This window comes from Pogona vitticeps, chromosome 5, assembly GCF_051106095.1.
Source record: "Pogona vitticeps strain Pit_001003342236 chromosome 5, PviZW2.1, whole genome shotgun sequence".
NCBI classification, from domain to species: domain Eukaryota; kingdom Metazoa; phylum Chordata; class Lepidosauria; order Squamata; family Agamidae; genus Pogona; species Pogona vitticeps.
The window spans coordinates 139,593,149-139,616,762 of NC_135787.1; the positions used below are offsets into that span (position 1 = coordinate 139,593,149).

Genomic DNA, 23,614 nt, shown 5'->3' on the forward strand with positions numbered 1-23,614 from the left:
CCAGATTTCTGAAATGCACATGTCGTTTGAACTGTAATATGGATGTTTTTAATTCTGTCCTATAGAATAAAAATGAAATTATAGAATAAAGCAAAAATATTTATGCCAGGAAGCTTATTTTGATGATGAGCAAGCCACAAGACAAATTAGTAAGATAAATGGGAAGAAAAGACAATTCCAGTGCAAAACCGCTGTAGACTCATTTTTATTTAAGGTGATGGAAGCCAGGCTGGCAGTAACTCTAATGGATCGTCATATTAATCTGAAAAAGAGTAAGAATGATTTCAGTAGTAACCTCTTCCCCAGTTTTATCATCAAAGGATTTTTTCCTCTCCTATATTTCAGCCATCTAGAGAATTCAGGTCTTTTCAATTCCAAAGCAGTGTTGAATTATATATTTATTTTTTAAAAAACAAGGGTGATATGTAAATATTTTATTCCATGATCATTCACAATATAAGAATAAAAGTGTACAACCCCAGTAAGATAAAAGAGCAGAGAGATTATGAATAGACAATACTTTATAGATATCATACTTTAAAAGCCTTAGTGGTTTAAAAAGAGCACCAACAAAGTATTAAAAAGACAGCTAAAATACAAGGATGCTGGCAGCAGACGAAATCTGGATGAAGAAAGTCACTCCATGACAAGTATGATGGATGAAAAAAGCCCTTTGCCCACCTGCCTTATGGGAAAACACCAGAGTTTCGAGCTGTGTAGCAGCATTTTAAACTAAATCTCAGGAAAACAAGCAGACAATGCAGTTCTTTTGAATCTGAAAATGTGACACAAACATAGTCATCCACTTTCTAGTGGCTACATCATTCACGAACTAAAACTACTGGATTTTTTTCAGAAGACGTCATCCATACATAATATATAAATCTGATAATTCTAAATTAAATCAGGCAGCATTACATTATTCTTTATTTGGTATGGTTATGTGAACTTCTTTAAAGTTTTGTGTGAGACCTAGTGTTCTTGCAAACGTATTATTACACATGCATATGTTTTAGGCTTGGATGATGGGTTGGAGCACATTTGTGTCGGCTGAAATCCTGTTGAATAATGCAGAAAGTTGCTACACTACAGTAAGTCACAACTAGAGCCAGCACACTTGAATCAATAGAACTTATGGAAGGTATTGGAACACAGTCCACTTATTCACAATCACAGCAAACATCTGTTGATCCTTAGTTGTTGTACCACATTATTGTATACATTCATTAACTTGGTAATAAGTCTCATCGCTGAATTCACTTCTTCACATTGTAATGTTATGGACTGTCATGCTCAAACTGATTTATAGTGATCTAAATAGGGCTTTCAAGGTAAATTGCATATTTAAGAAGTGGTTTTACCAGTGCCACCCCGTCCATCTTCCCGTGAGTTTCCATGGCCAAGCAACAACTCAAACCCAAGATTCTCCCGAGTCTTGCTCCATCGCTGCAGAGACTAAAGTGGATAATCCTCAGTTTGCCTTGTATCCTGGTAAGCAGGCACACAATAGCAGCCTTGGCATCAAACACTCTCTAAGGGGGAATTTAGAACAGTTTCCTTGGAGACTTTCAAAATCACAGACAGAGACGGTGGACTGCAAATGGGCCTGCTATTTCCGCTCTGGACTTTATCTGGGAACAAACTTGCTACCAGGGCTCATCTTCACTGCCTTTGGATTTTTAAACTGCTCTTTAAATTATGTTAGATCAGCTACAAATTTATTAGACACATTTGCATTACAGCTACTCTTCTGAGTGCTACGCTGTGAAAGGTGACACCTGCCCTCCAAGAGCTGCCAGCTTCATGTCTAAATTCTTCTGATATCAAAATGTCAGAAATAGTACTTGTAACAAAAAGCAGTTTCTCCGTAAAAGAAAATTTCCTCCACCAAAAATGTGAAACAGTACTCCCTGAGGAACAGATAACAATGATCATACTTTATAAAAAATACATAGCCATTATATATTCCTTGCCTGTATTTGATTAATTTGTAGCTTCATTGGAACATTGTGAAGTAATTATATTTTTATGAAGCAGCAGAATTATTTTCTCTGATTGAGGTTCACAATGAGAGCAAGACATTAGGACATACACTTACTCATATTCATGTTTGTCAAAAAGGACAATATCCACATCTCTTACTAGATGAGGCCGCGGTGAAAGTCACCTTAGTTTTCACTACCTTTTCATGTATGAATATCTAAAACAGCTTTTTCCAAGCCTGCACAATACTGTTCCCTCTCTCACTTCACATTTACGAAAAGCAAGAGGCTTTTTATTTTCCAGGTGCACTTTACTATTCAATTGCTGGCTTCCTTACATTCTTCAGTGTTAATCTTTTCACTTAAACCTCAGCATCAGATTCATTTTGCTGCATTATTATTTTTTTAACAAGAAAGCATCTTAAGCACCAGACAGTAGGTAGGCTCTGTTCTGGGAGTTAAAAACACAAGCATGGAAACATCACTCAGTGTGGAGTAAACATTTTATCCCTTAGTGGGATTTTTTCATGAGAAAATGTACCGTGCCTCATGTAGAAAACAACCACACTGAACCAAGTGACATGCTTTTTAAACTCATCTCTTTTGCTTACACTATGAAATTACATCAGTATCACATAACTTTGTGTAGATTGAAGAAACATTCTATAATAACAGAAGGATTATTATTATAGATTTAGAAAATAGACACGGTTTCTGCGGACCGTTGATTTTGCTGTTAAGATTATTCTGTTTCATATGAAGTGCCTAAATCAAGCTAGCTGAGGATTCCAGAAGCTACAGCTTGACAAAGCTTTTTAAAAAAATTAGGCATGGCTACATGACTTCCTCCTGCTTCCATTACTGCAGACCACTTAGAAGGTAATTTTTTCTTTTGCACGCAAAGTTTAATTTAAAAACAGGTAAACAAACTGTACATACAGTATAACTCAAAAGGAACAGAAGCCAATAAAGGCTATTTGTGCACAAATTGTTGTGCATTACAGAGAAATAACTGTGACAGGAAACAAATGTCTGTTAAGCATTATTACTGCCTCGTGTTGCAATTTCTAGCAGACATACTTCAACGTCTAACTGATAACTGTGCACCTTCCCTCATTTTCACATTTCTTTTCCAACTGACCTTCAATACTGTGTGGTTGAGAATTGTTGGTTAATTTTTTTAAAGGATTTTTTCCGGTAGTTTTAACAATCTCAGAGCTACTACAAGACTTTACTGTTAAAATCAGTAGTGCCATTGTCTCCATTCTTGAAAGCCTCCACCACCTGAGTTGGCTATTAGGAGAGTTACCTATTATACAGACCTAATCAAGACAAGCATAATCTTATGCTGTGTTATAACGTCAGCATGCATCCTTATGTTTTCTGACCAGGATGTTCATGCTTATGAAAGAAAACTGATAAAGGAACCGAGACAGGGCCAATTACAATTATAATGGAGACTGTAGTACAACTTTCATTTATTTGAGCAGAGAGGAAGAAATCTTGGTAAGGACCAGAAGGCCATGAGCCAAATTGGAAAAAAAAAAAGCATTTCAGCAGTTCCATGTGCATAGTTATACACAGGTTTCATGTACATTTAAATATGGATTTTAAAACAAAACTAAAAAATGCAAAACATTATTTATATAATTCTTGCTCGTTCTTATAAAGCTCTTTTTATCCAGAGTTCAATCTTATCTTTGTTCTTGGGATTTATTTCCAAGAGTAGACCTTTGGTCTAGATGGGCGGGGTATAAATCTAATAAAATAAATAAAAATAAAATAAGTTAAGTGCATTGTATATAAAACATTACAATCAAATTTATTCTGGAATCATTTGGAATTTTGACTACCTTTAGCTATTTTACTTTCCTGGAAGAACTACTGGGGAAAGTAGTGGCAATTTGACTTTTCACAGATTTTAGCTACAATAGCACAATCAAAATTTGATCTTGGAACATTTGCACAATATTTCGAGCAGTTTTTTTAATTTCTGAAAGCTACTAATGAGTAGAAATTGGTTTGGTGACAGTCAAAGCTGAACATATTGTATATCCAAGGGAATAAGTACCAATCATTTCAAATTAGTCTGCAGTATAATCCTCTAAATCTCTACTTAGAACCAAGCCTCAGTAAGCTAAATACGACTCAGGCTAAATGTGATTAGAGCCAAGATCTAAAAAGCTTCTGAAGTTTAGCATAGTTCTGAGGAATCAATTCAGGACTTACATTACTCTCAGAAAGAAATGGGTTTAGACTCACTTTTTGGGATATGCATTTCTTGGCTTTCAAATGCCAAATAGTTGTTATATGGTCTGATGACTTTAAAACAGGTATTATATTGAACTTCTCTTAAAATGCCAATACCCTGAAAACCAACTTTAATTTATCTGGGGAATTTTAGTATCAGTTTATTTTACAATAAGTGCTCTTTGGGCTACTTGTTCACCTGAAGTTTTCCATGATGGACCATCACTTAAAAGAATTAACTTTTATACATTGACCTTATTAGCATGTCTCTCTGTAGCCTTGGAGCCGCACAGGTGGACAGGGACCAGGTTTGCCAAGTCAGCAGCATCTCAGATTTCAAGACCATCAAAATCTGAGACTCAATCTTTGTGATTACTGGGTGGGTCCTTGTTGTAACACAGATATAGACAGAAAAGAGTTGGGAGTAAAACGAGTACAACACACCTGAAAACAACTTTGTGATGATGAGTCAATACTTAAGCCCTGGCACCTATAGGGAATGGATGGAACTGGATGCCCAGATGTTAAACATACCTCACACCCAAACACTAAACTTTCTCCTCCTCCCCAATCACTCACCCAGAGATTTGTCTCCACTGGGGACATGAAGCACCATAGCAATTCCCTGAGGCTTCAGGTAGCACCATGAAATCTAGCAACTCTAGCACAGGTTGCCCAGACAATTGTGCAGCTCCACAACTGAGCCAGATTAACGGTAGTTTGGCCTCTGCATGTCTATGACGCTTAGAATGCTTCACTGTGTACAGCAGCCAAAGTAGCACATTCCTTCCAGTACTTCCAGTTCTGACCCTGAAAGCCAATGAAGAAAGCAGAGGATGTGCTCTCAACGTATGTAGAGGGGATACACTATGAGAACAATAAGGGGAAAGGCCCCACATACTTTTAACTTTTGTCTTTGCTATTAAAGCTAGCCAGAAATTGTAGATCATTGTCTGATTTTTAATTGCCCAGAAAAACAACTATTTAGCTGAGTTAGAACCCAGTCTCCTCAAGAGTAGTCTAGTCTAAGAAATAAGTTACTGGTCCACATATATGACCAATTACAGTACTATACTAGCTACAGAAACACTTTTGGAGTTTGCTCTAGAACTTGGCTTGTTTTTCGAGTCCACACTTCCCTATGTGAGAGATACACTGGAGAACTTTAAATTAAAAATGCAAACTGAAAGAGAATTAAGAATTATCATTCATCACCATTATATTCATGGCTAGTTTATGGCCTTCGCTTCCTCCAGAAATAAGACGACATAAACATATGATATAGATGGACAGGAGACCTAAAAGGGACTAACCTGTTCTACTTCAGGACTGAGTCATGTGATCTCATGCAGTTCTCTGCAACACCTGCTGTCTCTTCATCAACACAGTGTTTCCTATTTACCTCATGTATAAGAAGAAACACTGATCATACGAACATGCTTAAGATTCTTGCCCTACGCGATACTCAAGGCCTTTATCCAGGAGTTAGAAGGAAATAATAACAACAACATACTTTGACTTACAGCAATCTTTTCAAGTTGATTTTGACTTATGGCAACATTTTACAGAGAATAGGTACTAGGTATAAAGCCCTGGGACTCTGCAACTAGCCCAAAGTTACACAAGCTGGCTGTTCTTTTGCAAGACATAGTGGGGAAATGAAACCCTCAACTTCTGCCTCTGCAGCCAGATACCTAATTCATGGAGCTATCCAGTGAGTGAAGGAGAAATCTACATCTACTGCAGAAAAGTCTTTCCTGGCTTCCTTACTTTACAATAGCCTGTTTGCAATGATGTTGAAGCAGAAAAAGCCTCCATTCTCAATTTATATATATAATTACATAATTTTCAATCAACAATATGCACTATTATTAATTCCCTTATCTAGTAATAACACTTAAACTGGTAGTTATCTAGTCAGTTTGATCTTTATTTCACTCTCTAGATTTGGGCTGTCTTCCTTCTGTACCACAATGGTGCTGGGAAGCAACAAATATTCCATATGTACATTGCTACGCTATGGCCTTTACAGTAAGAACACCAGAGTATTGATTTGCTTGTCTACCTTCCACTGGCATCATAATCTGCTCTTAAATTTAGACCTAAATGTTACAAAGTATTTTTACAATACACATGGTTACATTATCATAGGCATTAACAGATTTTTAGATCCTGTTCGCAAGCATTCTGAAGGCTAGGATAGTCATACTTAATTTTCAAGAACTCACAAGAGCTGACAGGTATTATTATAAATCACTGAAAATGTTCTGTTGCAAAGTACAAAGGCACATTTTTAAAATCCAGAAAGTAATGGGTCTGTTAGCTGTATACAGAACTGGTTTATAAAAAAAAGTCAGGAATGTCAGTTTGGGTTATACCACTGTGAACACAAAGAGCAAACTGCTAAGTGAATGATAATCGTAAGTCATTTGGATGATTCTGCAATAGCTGCACCTCTTGGCAATCAGTACTTTCCAGGTACTCAGTATTCTTTGAATACAGTCCTTCCCTTTCCTGAACCTATTTTTTTCTAGAATTAGCTCATCATGTACTTCCTTCAATATTACTGGCAACAGAACACAAGGTTCTGGGTTATCTCAGGTACATGTGCTGATACGTTATGGCTACACTTGCTTGTCATATCTGACTAATTCAGTATCTCTAGAAAATGTACACAGTGATGTGCTACATGAACAAGTTGTATGAAAACTAAAGTGTGCAATGCTATTTTTTTAGAATGAAAAGAAAAAATTATCTTTACTGTGACCATCATATAGGGAAAGTGCAGTAAGATCAGTGTAACATAGGCAAATAAAGTTCTAAGTCATTATTGTAGGTTTCTATCACATTGCTTATGCTATAAACAGTAGATGTGTCGTAAGTGGCAGACTTTTTCTAAAGCAACATTAAAAATGGCAGAAAACATGACAGGTAAAGCTCAGTAACCTGGCCTTAGTAACAAGAAAGAAAGCTCTAACTATGTACTGAAGTGAACACTAAAATATGACTGATGCCATAAGAGAACATAAGAAGGGAATTTCCAGGAACACTAATTAAAGTATGATATCATGATAAGAATGCAATGAAGTCACATCATGCAAGAGTAAAACTATGTTCATTTGCTAAATAAATAATATTAAGAATATAAGCCCTGAATCTGTATTTTAATCCAATTTCAAAGTCTGACTTTCTTTGGCTCACAGGGATCGGGGTTATTAATGATAGGTAGTAATATACCATTGGATCCTAATGTAATTCTGCCCCGTTACATAAAAGTAACTGGTCTTAAGTCTAAGGTGGCTACAGCAACAAAATGTAAACACAAAGCATAAAATATATTAGGATAAAAGGTTCAAAACATTTAAAGCATTTAAGAAATTTAAGATAGCAGACTTGATCAGATAGGCTAGTTAAGCTCAGCTGAGTTCACATTTTTGACATTTTCGAAAGCCTTTCTAAATAACCAGGTTTTTAATGACTTTTAAAATCCTGCCAGTGAATAAGCCAAACAAATTGCCGGGGGGGGGGGGGAGGAGTTCTACTTAGCAGCAGTCTTTTAGGGAGTCATCTATATGTGTGTCAACTAAAAATTAAAGTAAAATGCAGTAATTAGGTCTAATTCTACACATTTGTCCATTGTACAATCTGCAGACAGGATCACTCTTATCCAAGGGTAACAAATGTTGAGAACAAAGCTTTTATGCAAATGACTGCGAACCCTGATCATATACAATCTTTTCCCTCTTTTAAGCAACATTTTCCAGATATTAATATGGCCACTGGCAAAGGTGATACCACTGCACTGTACATTTATTAAGATCACAGCAGCAATACTGTAGTCTCATTTTTAACAGAGAGAGATTTTAGGTGGATTCTACATACTGGTTCTACAATAAGAATAAAGAATCCTGGGAATTTTTTTCTTAAACTCAGACTAAATCAGTGACTTCCGAGTCTGGACCTCCTCTGGAATGAGGCATGATGAATGATAATGGCACTGCTCATATTTTATATATGCGGTTTTTTTCATAACTTTTGTACACTATTAATTAAGATGCCTGTTTCTAACAAAGGCACCTTTCTTATGAGGAAAGGCTACAGTGTTTGGGGCTCTTTAGAGAAAAAGTGCCTGGGGGAGACATGCTTCAGACGTATAAAGTTATGTAGGAGATGGATAAAGTGGATAGAGGGAAGCTCTTTTCCCTCTCACGCAATATCAGAACCAGGGGACATCCACTCAAATTGAGTGATGAACAGACATAAGAAAATATTTATTTACTCAGTGTGTTGTTAGTCTGTGGAACTCCTTGCCACAGGATGTGGCGATGGCATCTGGCCTAGATGCCTTTAAAAGGGGATTGGACAGATTCCTGGAGGAAGTCTATCGCAGCTATGATGGGGATGTATAATCTCCAGGCTTAGAAGGAAGGTCCTTCAAAATGCCAGATGCAGGGGGGGGGGCGGGTTATCAGGAGACAGGTATCTAGTTGTCTTGTGTTTCTCAGAGACACCTGGTTCGGCCACTATGAGATATAGGAAGCTGGACTAAATGGGTCCTTGGCCTGATCCAATAGAGCTTATGTTCTTAAGGTATAAAAATGTGAAGATAATAACAAAAAAAGCACTATAACAATAAATCTTTCAATTATTTTACTGGATGAAAGAGTATAGCTCTACGATAATACTGTCCCTGTTTCAATCATTCTCTTGGCCTTCTTATCTAAATTTGCTAAGAACAATCCTACACATCTTTTTCCCCACGGGGAAGCAAGCAAAAGACTGATGTCGGTCACTGCCTTCACTAGTGCGGCTTGATTCACAATGCATTTCATGCCTCTATTTGGATTAGGTGAGACCATGGATTGTTTCGGTGCCAGTGCCCACAGTGGCTTGTTAATCTGATTCAGTTTGATCTGAGCCACAGCTTCCCCTTCCTCTGATCTCACCCCCAGCTCTCTTTTTATGATTCATTGTAAAGCAGATGAGCTGTTTAAAGTGTTACACGGTGTTAGGGAAAAGGGCCAATTCTGCAAAGTTCTCTATAATGTAAAAACATATACAGTGGTGCCCCACTTTACGATTTTAATTGGTTCCAAAAAATTCATCGCTAAGTGAAAACATCGCTAAGCGAAACACGGTTTCCCATTGAAATGCACTGAAAACTGGATAATCGGTTCCAATAGGAACAAATTGCCGTCCTTAAGCGAAAATCGCCATAGGAAACATCGCTAAGTGAAACGCAGTTTCCCAATTGAAATGCATTGAAACCTATTCAACGCATCTCAATGGGGGAAAAAATTCAACAACAAATTAAAAAAGAGTCAGAACAAAGTCAAATTTGGTTAACAAAGGGTTTATTAAGTGCACTTTATGATTTCAAACATTTTAAACAGTAAACTTTAACTTTATAACATTTAAAAAACAGCAAACATGAGGCTGTTTAAACCATCGTTAAGCGAAACAGAGGACCCAAAAATCTAATCATTATGCGAAGCATGGTCCCAACATTGCTAAGCGAAAATCGCCCATAGGGACCATCGTTAAACGCAGCACAAAAACGCTCTGAAAGTCATCGCTAAGCAAATTCATTAAACGAAGCGCTCGTTAAGCGAGGCACCACTGTACAGTACTCACATACTATGGAAACACAGTAGTCTGCTGCAATTTGTCATTTTTTTCTACTTCATATCAATTTTTTCTTTTTGTCCATACAGAAGTGATCTAGCACTATACTAATGTATCAATGCTGTGACAAGGAGCTCTAGTGCTAAAATTGGGCGTTCATGTTAAATACTTTATGTCAAGTTGGGAGATGGCAAGGATGAGTGTTTCTGCTATCCAAAACATCATGCCCAGCTTAGTATGTCACCAGAATACCACCCCCTTAGTATGTCACCAGAATACCACCTCCTGCCTTTTTGGAGAACGAAACAACTGATCACATGGAGGAAAGATCAACTGAAAACACCAGCTTTAAACAAGTAGAAGCACCCAGTGGCAGGAGAGAAAAACACAGTGGAAGCAAATAGGACCAGGCTGATTGGCTTTTGCACTGTGTGATCAGTTTTAAACAGTTCAAATTCATGGTTCTACTTATGCAACAAATCCTGTACTGTTTGCCAGTGTGGTTGCAGCCGGGGGTGGAAGAGAGATGGGTGGCCTACTAGAAGTACTTATACAAGATCACAAATGTTACTTTTGTAGATGGCCTTCTTTATCCTTATGCTATCTCTGTAGTATCTTATGTGAAAATTCTTAACCCAAATAAGCTGAAGAAAACATATCTGAAAACTGTTATTTTGGTTTCCACAATTTCTGTGGAAATCTTTGCAGATAAATAATTTATCTGAGAGCTTGGCCTGGCCTTGCTTTACCTCATCTAAAAAAATGAGAAAAGGTCTGAATGAGATCTGAGGGACAAATCCCAACAAATACCTAATGTTCAAATTGCTAGTAATATTATTCATGCTGTCTTCTTTGTGACTATGGACATGTTAAATAGTAGAGTCTTACAATTAAATGCCCTGCCACACCTCACACAAACTATCTTACTGTGGCACAAGCCTTCATAGACAAAAGATTACTTCATCAGTTTTGGTGTAGGTTTTACAAAGACCTCCTGCTTCATTCTAGGAATTAATAAAAGCCTAACAGGCAGAAACAAACATCTCCCGCCTGTTTCCAAGGTTATGAATCCATATCACAACTCCCACCCTTCCTGGCTGAGGACAGATTATCAGCATTTCCACATTTATTTATTTATTTATTGACTTATATACCGCCCCATAGCGCTACAAGCACTCTCCGGGCGGTTTACAATTTTAATTATACAGGCTACACATTGCCCCCCCAGCAAGCTGGGTACTCATTTTACCGACCTCGGAAGGATGGAAGGCTGAGTCAACCTTGAGCCGGCTACCTGGGATTTGAACCCCAGGTCGTGAGCACAGTTTTAGCTGCAGTACGGCGTTTTAACCACTGTGCCACGAGGCTCTTAATGGCCGGCAGATGGTCTTTGGCTCCTTCTGGGTGTAGGCACGATGGTCTGGTGCGGTCCCAGGAGCAGCTCCGGCCTGAAAGCTCTCTCTCAAGCTCTCTCTCCCCCTAGGCCAGGTGGTTGATGTTGAGAGGGGGTGAGGCAGCCAGGAGCAGCAACATAGCATAACAAGGCCTTCCTACTAGCTTTCATCCATGATATGACTAAATCAGAACTAGCAAAAAAAACTGTAAATAAATATTTATATTGCTTTATAGTATAAAACATTTATATGATGACATAAAAGGAGGCATTCCCCCTCCTGGATTCGTAATTCAATGCTTCAGTTATCAGACAAGTCACACACATACTACCGCATTACTAAGTATCCCTAAAGAGGACATCTCCAGTCTCTTTATAGAGGAGACAATATAAACTAGCAGTGCTTGCAAGGGGGAAACCTACTATTACAATATGCAAAGTTCTATGTGCCCTTTTCTTTCTAATTGGATAGCTCAGTCAATTGGAGAGTCAGAGGCTGGGAGTTCAATTCCCCATTGTGCATTCCAAAGAGCCAGCCTGTATGGTCTTGAGCAAACTGCATGGGTCCAGGGTGCTGCCAGAAGAAGGGAATAGTAAACGACTTCTATGTGTTTTCTACATGGATAATTCTGAAAAGGGTCTCCTAAGTCAGAATTTACTTGTGGCATATAATTACATATTTATTTACTATCAGTGTACAATTACAGCTTCAAGGCATTTTTCCAGCATACTCTGATATTCTGGCAGGCAGAAAGCTAGATTAACATAAATTTGAGATAATGTTTTAAGGAGGGACACATCGCATTTGAGCAGAGGCCAACAGATGCCAATAAACAATACTGATATTCTGTCAACGGTTATCATTCTATTTTCTTAAACACAAAGGAGGGTATCCAGTCCTATACCTACTTCCCAGGGAGAAAGTTCCCTTGGGGGCTCAGTTACGTGGTGATATGAACACAGTGGTGCTATGAACCTTTTAAGGATTACAAGTAAACAAAGCCTGTTGACTGAAAAAAAAAAGGAACTAATCATAGTTTAGATTTAAAACCTTGGCCTCTCACCCATTTCAGTTAGAGGCAGACAAATCTGTCCTATTAGGCAAGTGAAGTGGCATACAGCTGAAAAGACCATCCTGCTAAAATATTTTGAACATGCCATATTTTCTTTACTTCAAGAGTATGGACTGAGTCCTCATGCAAGTCTTAAACAAAGATAGTTTCACATGGAAATAAAATAATAATAATCTTAAACTCTTCATGCATAGCTGTACAAATGAAAACAATTACTAGAATATATATTTATTGTATCTGAATAATTCTTACTCAGAGTGTTAATACTGATAAGGGGCTTAGGAAGATAACCTATGGGATTTTTCAACAGTTTAAATGAAAGGGTTTATAACAAGCTACATTACTTGAAGGAATTCTGGCTTTGGACAAAGAAACTGCATTATTCTGTCAGTCGAATTCCAATTATGCAACCTGAAATACCTTACTGTGAACTGCTTCACAGACGGCAGTTTCTTGAATTGACAAAGTCACTGCAACAATGCTGTTTTCTTGCTGTTTATTGTATTTTAGCTTCTGTCAAAATAACAAGCTGGTCACAAGGAAGAACTTTGGTTTTTTTAATCTTACAAAATGTAGTTTTGCAAGTCAGCTCTTTCTGCCCTTTTATGGCCAACCTGTGTAACTGAATAATATAGGTTTCTTTCTTTTATTGGAAAGAAACAATAAAAAAGGTTTAAACGTTATCCTAAGGCAGACATGTACATGGTGTGCACTTCTTTTAATGCCATGTATTGATAACTCTATTGTAAACATATGCAAATCACATGAAGTTCCACAGGCCGTTCTCACTAGAAGCAGGCCAAGAATTACCTCTATATTCTTATTTTATTTATTTATTTATTTATTTATTTATTGTATTTATACCCCGCCTATCTAGTCATTTCGACCACTCTAGGCGGCTTACAACATAAAGGATAACAACTTCAAGAAAAATTTATAACAATTAATTAATTAAATGATTCTGCGATGGGAAAAATATAAAATAAATCAAATAATGAGAAAAAGAATAAAAAAGGAAAGAAGACAGGAATTAACTGGAAGGGAAGGCCTGCCTATACATCCACGTTTTTAGTTGGTTCTTAAAAGTACTCAGCGAGAGTGCAGCGCGAATCTCGGGAGGTAGGTTATTCCAGAGGCGAGGAGCCACCGCCGAGAAAGCCCGGTTTCTAGTTCTTTCCTTCCGGGCCTCCCTCGGCGTCAGGCTCCTCAGCTTCACCTCCTGGCTCACGCGGGTGACACGGGTAGAACTAGTTGGGAGTAAGCATTCCACCAAGTATCGAGGTCCTAAACCGTTTAGGGATTTATATGTAAGCATTAACACTTTGAAGTCAATGCGGGAACAGATGAGCAGCCAGTGCAGCATGGCCAGAGTAGGAGAGATATGTTGGCATTTTCTCACTCCAGTAAGGAGTATGGCCGCCACATTCTGCACCACTTGAAGTTTAATAATAATAATATAATTTATTGTCATTGTAAGTATACCGCATCAGCTTCAAAGGAAGTCCCACGTAGAGCGCGTTACAGTAGTCTAATCTAGAAATTACGAGCGCATGTACTAAGGTAATGAATCTACAGTTTACAAACTGTAGATTCAACAGAAGAACATTAGAATCTATAAAACATTTGTAATACAAAGACTCATATCTGCTAGGTGCCTTCAAACTAAAACTACAAAGGCAAGAGGGAGGAATTAATTTTCCAACACATAGGACTTTCTGATACTACTGGAGGATAGCTGACAAGTAAAACAAGCTTCTGTCATTTCAACTCCTTCAAGGACAACGAATTTCAGATTGCAGAAACACTGCAATATGTTATAAAAGCAGGGTCACCTTACACCAAATCCTATTTCATATTTGTTCAAATTACACTTGTTTCTAACCAGGTCTGCTTTCAAGGCACATTAATTCCTTTTATATGAAGAACTCTCTACTCATTACTCACTTTCCTCCAAGAAAATGCCTAACAGAGTGCGAGTTATATACAGTGGGGTCTTGACTTAAGAACGGCTCGAGTTAAGAACATTTTGACTTAAGAACCACTCTCATAAGAAAATATTGACTTGACTTAAGTACTTAGATTTGAGTTAAGAACTGAAAAAAACCCACGTGGGAGGCAGGGAAAGTGCAAAATGTGAACTTTCAGTTAACTGTTGGCCAGTGAAAAGGGTACCTGTCTGCTTCCTCACTCCTCCCAGCGTTTAGAGAGTGGATTGGGAGACAGTCTTCGGACTGCCTGGTACTGGACTGCCTGGACTGTCTTTTCCCTGCCTTCCCTGAACCTTTCTTGACCTAAGAAAAAAAGAAACAAAATATCCCCCTCTAGTGGTCGAAGGCAGAATAGCAGCTTCCCATTAGTTTCTATGGACGGAAAAGAGCAGATACGGATCAAATGGTTTTCAATGCATTCCTATGGGAAATGCAGATTTGACCTGAGAACTTTTTGACTTGAGAACCGCCTTCCAATACAGATTAAATTCTCAAGTCAAGACCCCACTGTATCTCATTCCATTGTAAGACTGGACAGTTTGCCTGGTGTAGCTTTTTGGAAACACTACACACTATCTGACCCTATGGAGCACCCATCTTTACCATCCCTTCAGTGATCAAGGTCAGAATTAGCTTTAACGGTCCATTTATACAATGTAATGTGTATATTCAAGTTTGTATAAATCAAGCTTGGTAACTATAAGAAGAGCAAAAAGGAGGTCTGGAAGATGGTATCTTGCTATATGAGGGATAAGGAAAATGGAATTTTTGACATAAACAGTTCCATGGCAGTTGGAATTGACTGTTTTGAAGAAAGCAAAGCCACCACGAGAAGGACAGTAATAGCACATCAACAAGAGGTGGCATGGTAAGAAATAAAATAAGACTCTATAGTGAAGAAAAAATTGAAAGAGCCACAAAATTGGAGGGACAACTGACAGCTAAACATTCAATGACGTGAGTATTATGAACCTAACTGGATAGAGAACATATTTTTCTATTCAACAAAATGTAGCTCCCAACTATAGCACTTTTACCAATGCTTTCTCCCTATGGTTCCCAACCTTCGGTAATCAAGGTGTTCTTGGACTGCAACTCCCAGAAGTCTTCACCACCATCTGTGCTGGCTGGAGTTTCCAGGAGTTGCAGTCCAAAAATGCCTGGATTACCCAAGGCTGGGAACCACTGCTGTACAGTTAATGTTTCTTACTCAGTGATTTATTTCCACAGTTCTATGAACCCTTGACACTACATAGGGCATTATCTTCATAAAGAACAGCAATTTGGGGTATCAGAGAGAGAGAAATGAAGTTTAATTCAACTGGTCACTAAAACCTTATGAGTGAATAATGTAAAAGTAAAGGTACTGTATTAGCTTCACCTTGTACAAACTATAATGGTTAGAGAACTCTTCTCTTATTGTAGTTATACACTCTGATTTTTTCCACATAAAAAAACCTACCAGCCCAACCTGAAGAACAGTAGAGAATTAAGATTTCGTTAACATAAAGAGTTCAGTCTGATGAATTTCTGATTAAAAACATGAAAGTAAAGTCGCTAGTTTATGACAAGATTACAGACCTTATTTACTTCTTTAATGTCAAGTAAAAAACTTCAAGATTTAGATAAATGGGAATTATTAATTTATTTAATTTCTACCCCATCTTTCTCCCCCGCAGAGGGACAAAATATTATAGTCCCCAACTAGCAGGAATCACAATAGATACCCAGGTGTTGTTGTTGTTTAGTTGTTAAGTCATGTCCGACTCTTTGTGACCCCATGGACCAGAGCACGCCAGGCCCTCCTGTCTTCCACTACCTCCCGGAGTTGGGTCAAATTCATGTTGGTTTCTTCGATGACCCTGTACAACCATCTTGTCCTCTGTTGTCCCTTCTCCTCTTGCCTTCACTCTTTCCCACCATCAGGGTCTTTCCCAGGGAGTTTTCTCTTCTCATGAGATGGTCAAAGTATTGAAGCCTCAGCTTCAGGATCTGTCCTTCCAGTGAGCACTCAAGGTTGATTTCCTTTAAAATGGATATGTTTGTTCTTGCAGCCCAAGGGACTCTCAAGAGTTTCCTCCAGCACCACAATTCAAAAGCATCAATTCTTTGGTGGTCAGCTCTCTTTATGGTCCAGCTCTCACTTCCATACACTGCTACCGGAAAAACCATAGCTTTGACTATGTGGACCTTTGTTGGCAAGGTGATGTCTCTGCTTTTTAAGATGTTGTCTCGGCTTGTCATCGCTTTCCTCCCAAGAAGCTGCTGTCCCCATCTGCAGTGATCACGGAGCCCAAGAAAGTAAAATCTGTCACTGCCTCCATATCTTCCCCTTCTATTTGCCAGGAGGTGATGGGACCAGTGGCCCTGATCTTAGTTTTTTTGATGTTGAGATTTAAACCCTTTTTTGCGCTCTCCTCTTTCACCCTTATTAAGAGGTTCTTTAATTCCTCCTCACTTTCTGCCATCAGAGTGGTATCATCTGCATATCTGAGGTTGTTGATATTTCTTCTGGCAATCTTAATTCTGGTTTGGGATTCCTCCAGGCCAACCTTTCGCATGATGTATTCTGCATCTAAGTTAAATACTGCAACCAGGGAGACAATATCAACCAATCAGTTGTTCCATATCCAGTTCTGTCGCTTCCTGTCCCACATATAGATTCCTCAGTAGACAGATAAGGTGGTCAGGTACTCCCATTTCTTTAAGAACTTGCCATAGTTTGCTATGGTCCACACAGTCAAAGGCTTCTCCGTAGTCAATGAAGCAGAAGTAGATGTTTTTCTGGAACTCACATACTGCTGAAGCCTGCCTTGTAGGACTTTGAACATAACCTTGCTAGCGTTTGAAATGAGTGCAACTGTACGGTAGCTGGAGCATTCATTGGCACTGCCCTTCTTTGGGATTGGGATGTAGACTGATCTTTTCCAATCCTCTGGCAATGCTGAGTTTACCAAACTTGCAAGCATATTGCATGTAGTACCTTAACAGCACCATCTTTTAAGATTTTAAATACAGCGGTGCCTCGACTTACGAATGCCCCTAACATACGAATAATTCAACTTACGAACACCTCCATTCATAAAATTTGCTTCAACTTGCAAATGGAGCTACGACTTACGAACAAAACAAAACAAAAGCGGAAAAAGCGGGAAATGGACTTTGGACTGCCTGGTACTGTTATTTTAAAATTTAAAAATTGGTTTAAAAGGTGCTTGGTTTGGTTTAAAGCTGCTTGGTTTTAAAGGTACCGATTTTTTGACCTTAGGCCATCTTAGGTTAAAAAAAGTTTCTCCCCCTAGTGATAGAGGACAGATTAACTGCTTTTGCATTCGTTCCTATGGGAACGAATGCTTCAACTTACAAACGGCGCCTTTACATACGAAAAAAAATACAGCCAGAATGGATTAATTGGTTTTCAGTGGATTCCTATGGGAAATGCTGATTCGATTTATGAACTTTTCGACTTACGCACACCATTCAGTTACAGATTAAGTTCGTAAATTGAGGCACCACTGTAGTTCAGCTGGTGTGCCATCACCTCCACTGGCCTTGTTGTTATCCGTGCTTTCTAAGGCCCACTTGACTTCACTCTCCAGGATGTCTGGCTCAAGGTCAATAACCACACTATCTAGGTTGTCCGGGACATCCAAATCTTTCCGGTATAATTCCTCTGTGTATTCTTGCCACCTCTTCCTGATGTCTTCTGCTTCTGTTAGGTTCCTACCATTTTTGTCCTTTATCATGTCCATCTTTGCACAAAATGTTCCTTTAATATCTCCAATTTTCTTGAACAGATCTCTGGTTTCCCCCTTTCTATTAACTCCATATCTTTGCACTGTTCCTTTAAGAAGGCCCTCTTGTCTCTTTGTAAGGCCTCACTGGACAACCACTTTGCTTTCTTGCATTTCCTTTCCTTTGGGATGTTTTTTTGTTGCTGCCTCCTGTACAATGTTACGAGTCTCCTTCCATAGTTCTTCAGGCACTCTGTCCTCTAAATCTAGTTCCTTAAATCTGTTCTTCACTTCCACTCTGTATTCGTAAGGGATTTGGTTTAGATTATACCTGACTAGCTCAGTGGTTTTTCCTACTTTCTTCAGTTTAAGCTTGAATTTTGCTATAATAAGGTGGTGATCAGAGCCACAATCAGCTCCAGGTCTTGTTTTCGCTGACTGTATAGAGCTTCTCCATCTTTGGCTGCAGAGAATATACTCAATCTGATTTCAGTATTGCCCATTTGGTGATGTCCATGTGTAGAGTCACCTCTTGTGTTGTTGGAAAAGAATGATGAACAGCTTGTTCTCTTGACGGAACTCTATTAGACTGCCAACCTTTATGACAGGAAACAATATGTGTACATACATGGACAGTCACACACACACACACACCACTAGTAAGTTATAAATGAACTATTTATACATTTCATTATAACCAAATCTTTCATCTCTCCCCCCCTCTCTCTGCATTACATATACTTTCCATGGTTTCTAGAAGCTTGTGAAGTGTAAGAATACAGTGGAACTTCTACTTACGAACTTAATCCGTCCCAGAAAATGTTTGTTAGTTGAAACTTTCGTAAGTATAAGCAAATTTTCCCACAGGAATGCACTGAAAACCATTTAATCCATTGTGGTTGTTTTTTGTTCTTATCTAGAGGCGCCGTTCACACGTAGAGGCATTAGTTCCCATAGGAACTAATGCAAAGCCAGTTAATCTGTACTCTACCACTAGGGGGAGTATTTTTTATTTTTTTCTTCTTCTTCTGACCCAAGATGAACTTAGGTAAAAAAAAGGGCAGGAAAGGTTTTTTTCATTCGTATCTTGAAGCTCCGTTTGTGAGTAGAGGCAAACTTTTGCAAACAGAGCTGTTCATAACTTGGATCATTCGTAGCTAGGGACGTTCGTAAGCAGAGGTTCCACTGGTATAGGGATTGCTGGACAATTTTTTTTTCCTTTCCAGAAAGCTTTTGTTATGTTTCAGCCTGCCTTTGCCTTGTCTGACTTTCACTAAACACACACACACACACACACACACACACAAAACAAAAAAAACCCACCACTTATAAAGCAGCAAACAAAATCAGATTTCAGTGACTGATAGGATGAAGCAAGATTTTAGTTATTGTACAGACAAAAGCACTTTGTTTTCATGAGGAGAACATCGAATGCCACTGATTAGCAGATGCAGTATTAATATTCATACATGAGAAATGATCAAATAGGTCTTTCATTTAAATAATCACAAAGATAACTATTTTAGTACATCTGCAGTAATTTGTAATTTTATGAATATGTGGGCCTAAATGTAATTATTAGTATCAACTAGAGTACACCACTGAAACAATTGAATGATAAGTCAACACATGTAAACTTTATTGATTCAGTGGGTCTACTTTACCCATGACTAGTAACTGGATATAGGCCAAAGGTATGTACAGTTTTAACTCAGAAATACTCTTTAGTAAGCACATAAAATATGCAGCCTAAGTAACTACTTATTCCATTGCCAGTATTACTGAACAAAGACTTTAATCTACATAGCAGGTAAATCTGAGAATTTAAATTTGTAGCAATTCATACTTGAAATGAACACTGTAACTTTAGATGAAATGTTTTAAATCTGTTGCATACTTGAAAAGCCATGAAACCTTTTCCCCTCCAGTCTTCAGCTTGAGCCCAAAAAAGTCTTGACTGTGGTTGAAAATTCAATGTTTAAAAAACAATTCATCTTCATAAACAGAGAGCTACAAGTGCTGTCAGCAACTAATGCCATGTATGTATCTATGATATCATACAATCCTTTAATACTAGATCTAGCTTAACTAGACATGAGGTACTGTGAGATATCTGGAGCAATTTATCCAATACACAGTCTGTTGCAGTTTATTTTCTTTGAAGATTTTTATACTCCTACTCCCTTTCTATAAACAGAGAGCTCCAACAGTACCACAGCAACACACAGCTCAGGATTCCCTCAATTTAAATTGTGAGTCATAAAATGACTTGTAACTTAGCCTACTTCAAGTATCTGGTTGGATAAAATGTAAGTGATATGTAGATTACAAGGACAATGATTTTTTAGGTTAAGGCAATTCCTTGGAAGTAGATTCCAATGAGCTCAGTGAGATTTACTCTTGCATAAGCATCTTTTGAATCATACTGTAGAGAGCAAGCCTAACAGACTGGATGGAATACAAACATTATTTGCATCAATTATCACCATATATCACATATTAATTTGAAATTTAAGCAGAAGGGAAGACATATCTGGCACACAGCAATACTTGTTTTTTGTTTTTAAAGGAGCAAGTCTTACCAAAGAGTGTTTCATATGTAAATACCTTCACATACAAAAAGCCTGGCTAAAAGGTCAGTGACTACAGATTAATTACCCAGGATAAGCAATTTTAGGATGCCTTGTTGCAATGAAAATTAATGAACAACTTTCAAGTCTCTCATAAATCATATGCCAAGCTTCAAAAAGCAACAGATCTTTATGCTCAGCCCTTATAGAATCAAAATGAACCTTTCAAACATTGGTAGTATTCTTGGTTTACATATCACAGACATTTAAAAAGTGAAGGCTGAGGGTAACCACCCATACCATTGTACCTATTCATTTTTTACAGAACTAGTAAAGGCTAGAAACTTTTGCCATATTTTAACACATGTTTTGGTCTGATTCAAGATTGGAATGATCTCTGAGCAAAAGACGAACAGCTCACTGACTTCAAACTCAGTAGAATTTAGCTTCCTGTACGCAGGAATGAGGTGCATGTGTGTCTGCCAAGCTCATTTCAATTTGCCTCTTCACTAAGCATGCAGGGGGCTGCAGTCCAGCTCCCTGAATATAGCTTTTGTAAGCTTTTACAAAGGAAGGGAAAACATCAATTATTGTGTGCTTTCCTATAGTCAAGACATTCTATAACTTAATACTTTACTACCTTGCTGAATTAAAATCATGCTACAGAACAATAAGCACCAATATTTATTGTTTAACATATCAGTTTAACAAATTACAGTCTGCTATACTGCTAAAGGCAAATGGCTCCTTAAAAACGCCATAGTTTCTCTGTATACTTACCTATAGGAAGCCCCAATAAAGAGAAAGGGATTTATGTCTAAGTAAAATATAAGCAGGCTGAAGCTAAACATTAGTAAGCTTGAAATTTTATTTACAATAATGAAGACTCTCTTTATGTAAAAACAATGAGACAATACACCAGAAAGCTAGCTGTTAACAGACCATTTCTCAGAAGAGACCCAGGCGCTATAAAAGGACAACAGGCATTGCATAAAAAATGTTAGCAAGCAGAAAAGAGCAGGGGATGCATTAATAGAATAGTGACCTGTGTACATGGTTTAAAACTAAGGAAATTCTACAGTGATTTTGTTTCCTAACTACCTTTTCAATTATACTGGAAATAATCTCTGGCAAAACCACAGTACCTGTATTCAGATAATAAATCTTAAAACTGACACAAATTTAAGAATACTATTAGGTAATGTTACACTTCAGCTTTTGTTTTGCTAAAATATTTGTACTAAATCAAATATGTCTTCCTTTTCCATGATGTAAGATAGGTTAATATATTCCACTCCAACACATGCATTAATTCTGTGGCAACTAAAAAGCTTTATCAAGACATTTTGAATGAAGACATTTTGTTTTTCCGAATTAAACACAATGCATTTCGAAACATTTCGACAGAAACATACGACACTGGTACAGTCTCCATTCATTTCTAATTCTTTTCAAAATTATTCCGACCTTCCATGGGAACGAAATAAGCTTACAATTTAAATAAACATTCACAGTCTGTTTTTTAAAATCCCAATGGTTTTTATAATTTTTTTAACCAGAGAGAGAGAAAAACACATCTGAAAAAAAGTAACCGAAGACCAAGACTGAGATTCTTACATAGATGTTGTACCTTGCAAGCTTGCCACCAACTTGAAGATCATCAGTTTAATAAAGCGATACATTCAGTAATGAACAATAAAAATGAAACAAAACACGATTAACGGCCAAACGAGAAGCAAATTAATGATACACTAGTCTGGCGCTGCCCATCCTTCCGAAAAAGAAAAAAGAAGCTGATGAAAAGAGCACACACACAAAAAAAATAAAAACATTTGCGAGAAGAAAAGTTACATAAACCCAGGCAGTTGAAAAAGAATCTGTGCCAGCTGCCAAGAGGCAGAAAAAGCGAGCTGGAAGCAGGGAAAGAAAAAAAAAACCTCTTTTTTCATCCCAGTGTTGTGACCGGCAGCCAAGTCCCCCAACGGGGTGGAGACCGACGTCGCGGCGGAAGGGGAGGAGGCGAACGATCGCGAGGCCGGCGAGTTTCTGCCGGGTTGCTAAGCGAAAAATCCGAGCGGTGAAGGTGGGGGGGGGGGAGAAGAAAGAAAAGACGACGACGACGAAGAAAAGAGCAGCCAATCTGAAAGGGCCAAAAGCAATAAGAAGTCGTATGGGAGGCTCGGTAGCGCCCGTAGCTGCGCGCTCCCAGGGCTGCGTGCGGCCGCGAGCTGCCTTTTGGCTCCACCCGCTTCAGTCATCTTTGCCACCCCGCCTTACCCGTCCTAAAGTTTCGTCTGAGAGGGCCGGGCGAGAGAGCGGCGAAGTCCTTCTCCTCCTCCTTCCCTTCCTCCCTCCCTCCCTCCGCCGCTCGTAACATGAACTGGCTGCCGCCACCTTCTGCTCCCCTGCCCCCTTAAGCCGAGCCCGTCTCCGCTGACAGCTCCGCGGGCACAAAATGGGGCTGCTCTTTCTGTGGGCGCCGCCATTTTGTGAAGAGCTAGCTAAGCGGCCCTTGGTGCTGGCGTCGTCGCCGCCGCCGCCAGCTCGGTCTGTACCCAGGCGAGCGCGGCGAAGCGGCTTCTGGGGTCGGTGTGTAGCGGTGGTATAAAAATGACCCCCTCCAGGGAATCCCCAGCTGACAGTTACGTAAGGGCCAGTTACGGATGCGCCAGTGCTTGGCTTAAGAATGAAAGACTGGAGCCGTGCTACGCAATGTGACTATCCTTGCCTCGGCAGCTCCCGCTAGCACAGCGCGCGGGCGCGCGCACATACTCACATCCATACAAGCTGAAACGAGGAAGCTGACTCACCTCTGCCAAATACTTGTTAGAGGGAGACCCCTAGTTTTTGAGTCATTCGAGGACTGTTTACAAGTCTCCCTTCTGCGTGGAGGATGATTAAGTCTTGTGCTCCCATGAGGCACTGTGAAAATTCTTGCGAGTGGCGTTTAGTTTGAATATCTCTGCGGCTACTATTCACTTGAAAGTAACTGTTTTTTA

At 38.8% G+C, this 23,614-nt stretch overlaps 2 long non-coding RNA genes across 2 annotated transcripts in view; both read right to left on the reverse strand.

The window, feature by feature from the left end:
• The window catches only part of LOC110079986 (uncharacterized), a 38,123-nt gene extending 15,487 nt beyond the window's left edge, over positions 1–22,636 (reverse strand). Inside the window, exon 1 of the long non-coding RNA XR_013537040.1 lies at positions 22,246–22,636. This is a non-coding gene — a long non-coding RNA (uncharacterized LOC110079986). The remainder of the gene's footprint in view (positions 1–22,245) is intronic.
• On the reverse strand, positions 3,693–4,618 carry LOC140707377 (uncharacterized). Its single transcript, XR_013537042.1, has 2 exons — positions 4,487–4,618; positions 3,693–3,741 (listed from the first exon to the last, which is right to left on the reverse strand). It is a non-coding gene; the product is annotated as an uncharacterized LOC140707377 (long non-coding RNA).
• Positions 22,637–23,614: the final 978 nt, after the last annotated feature.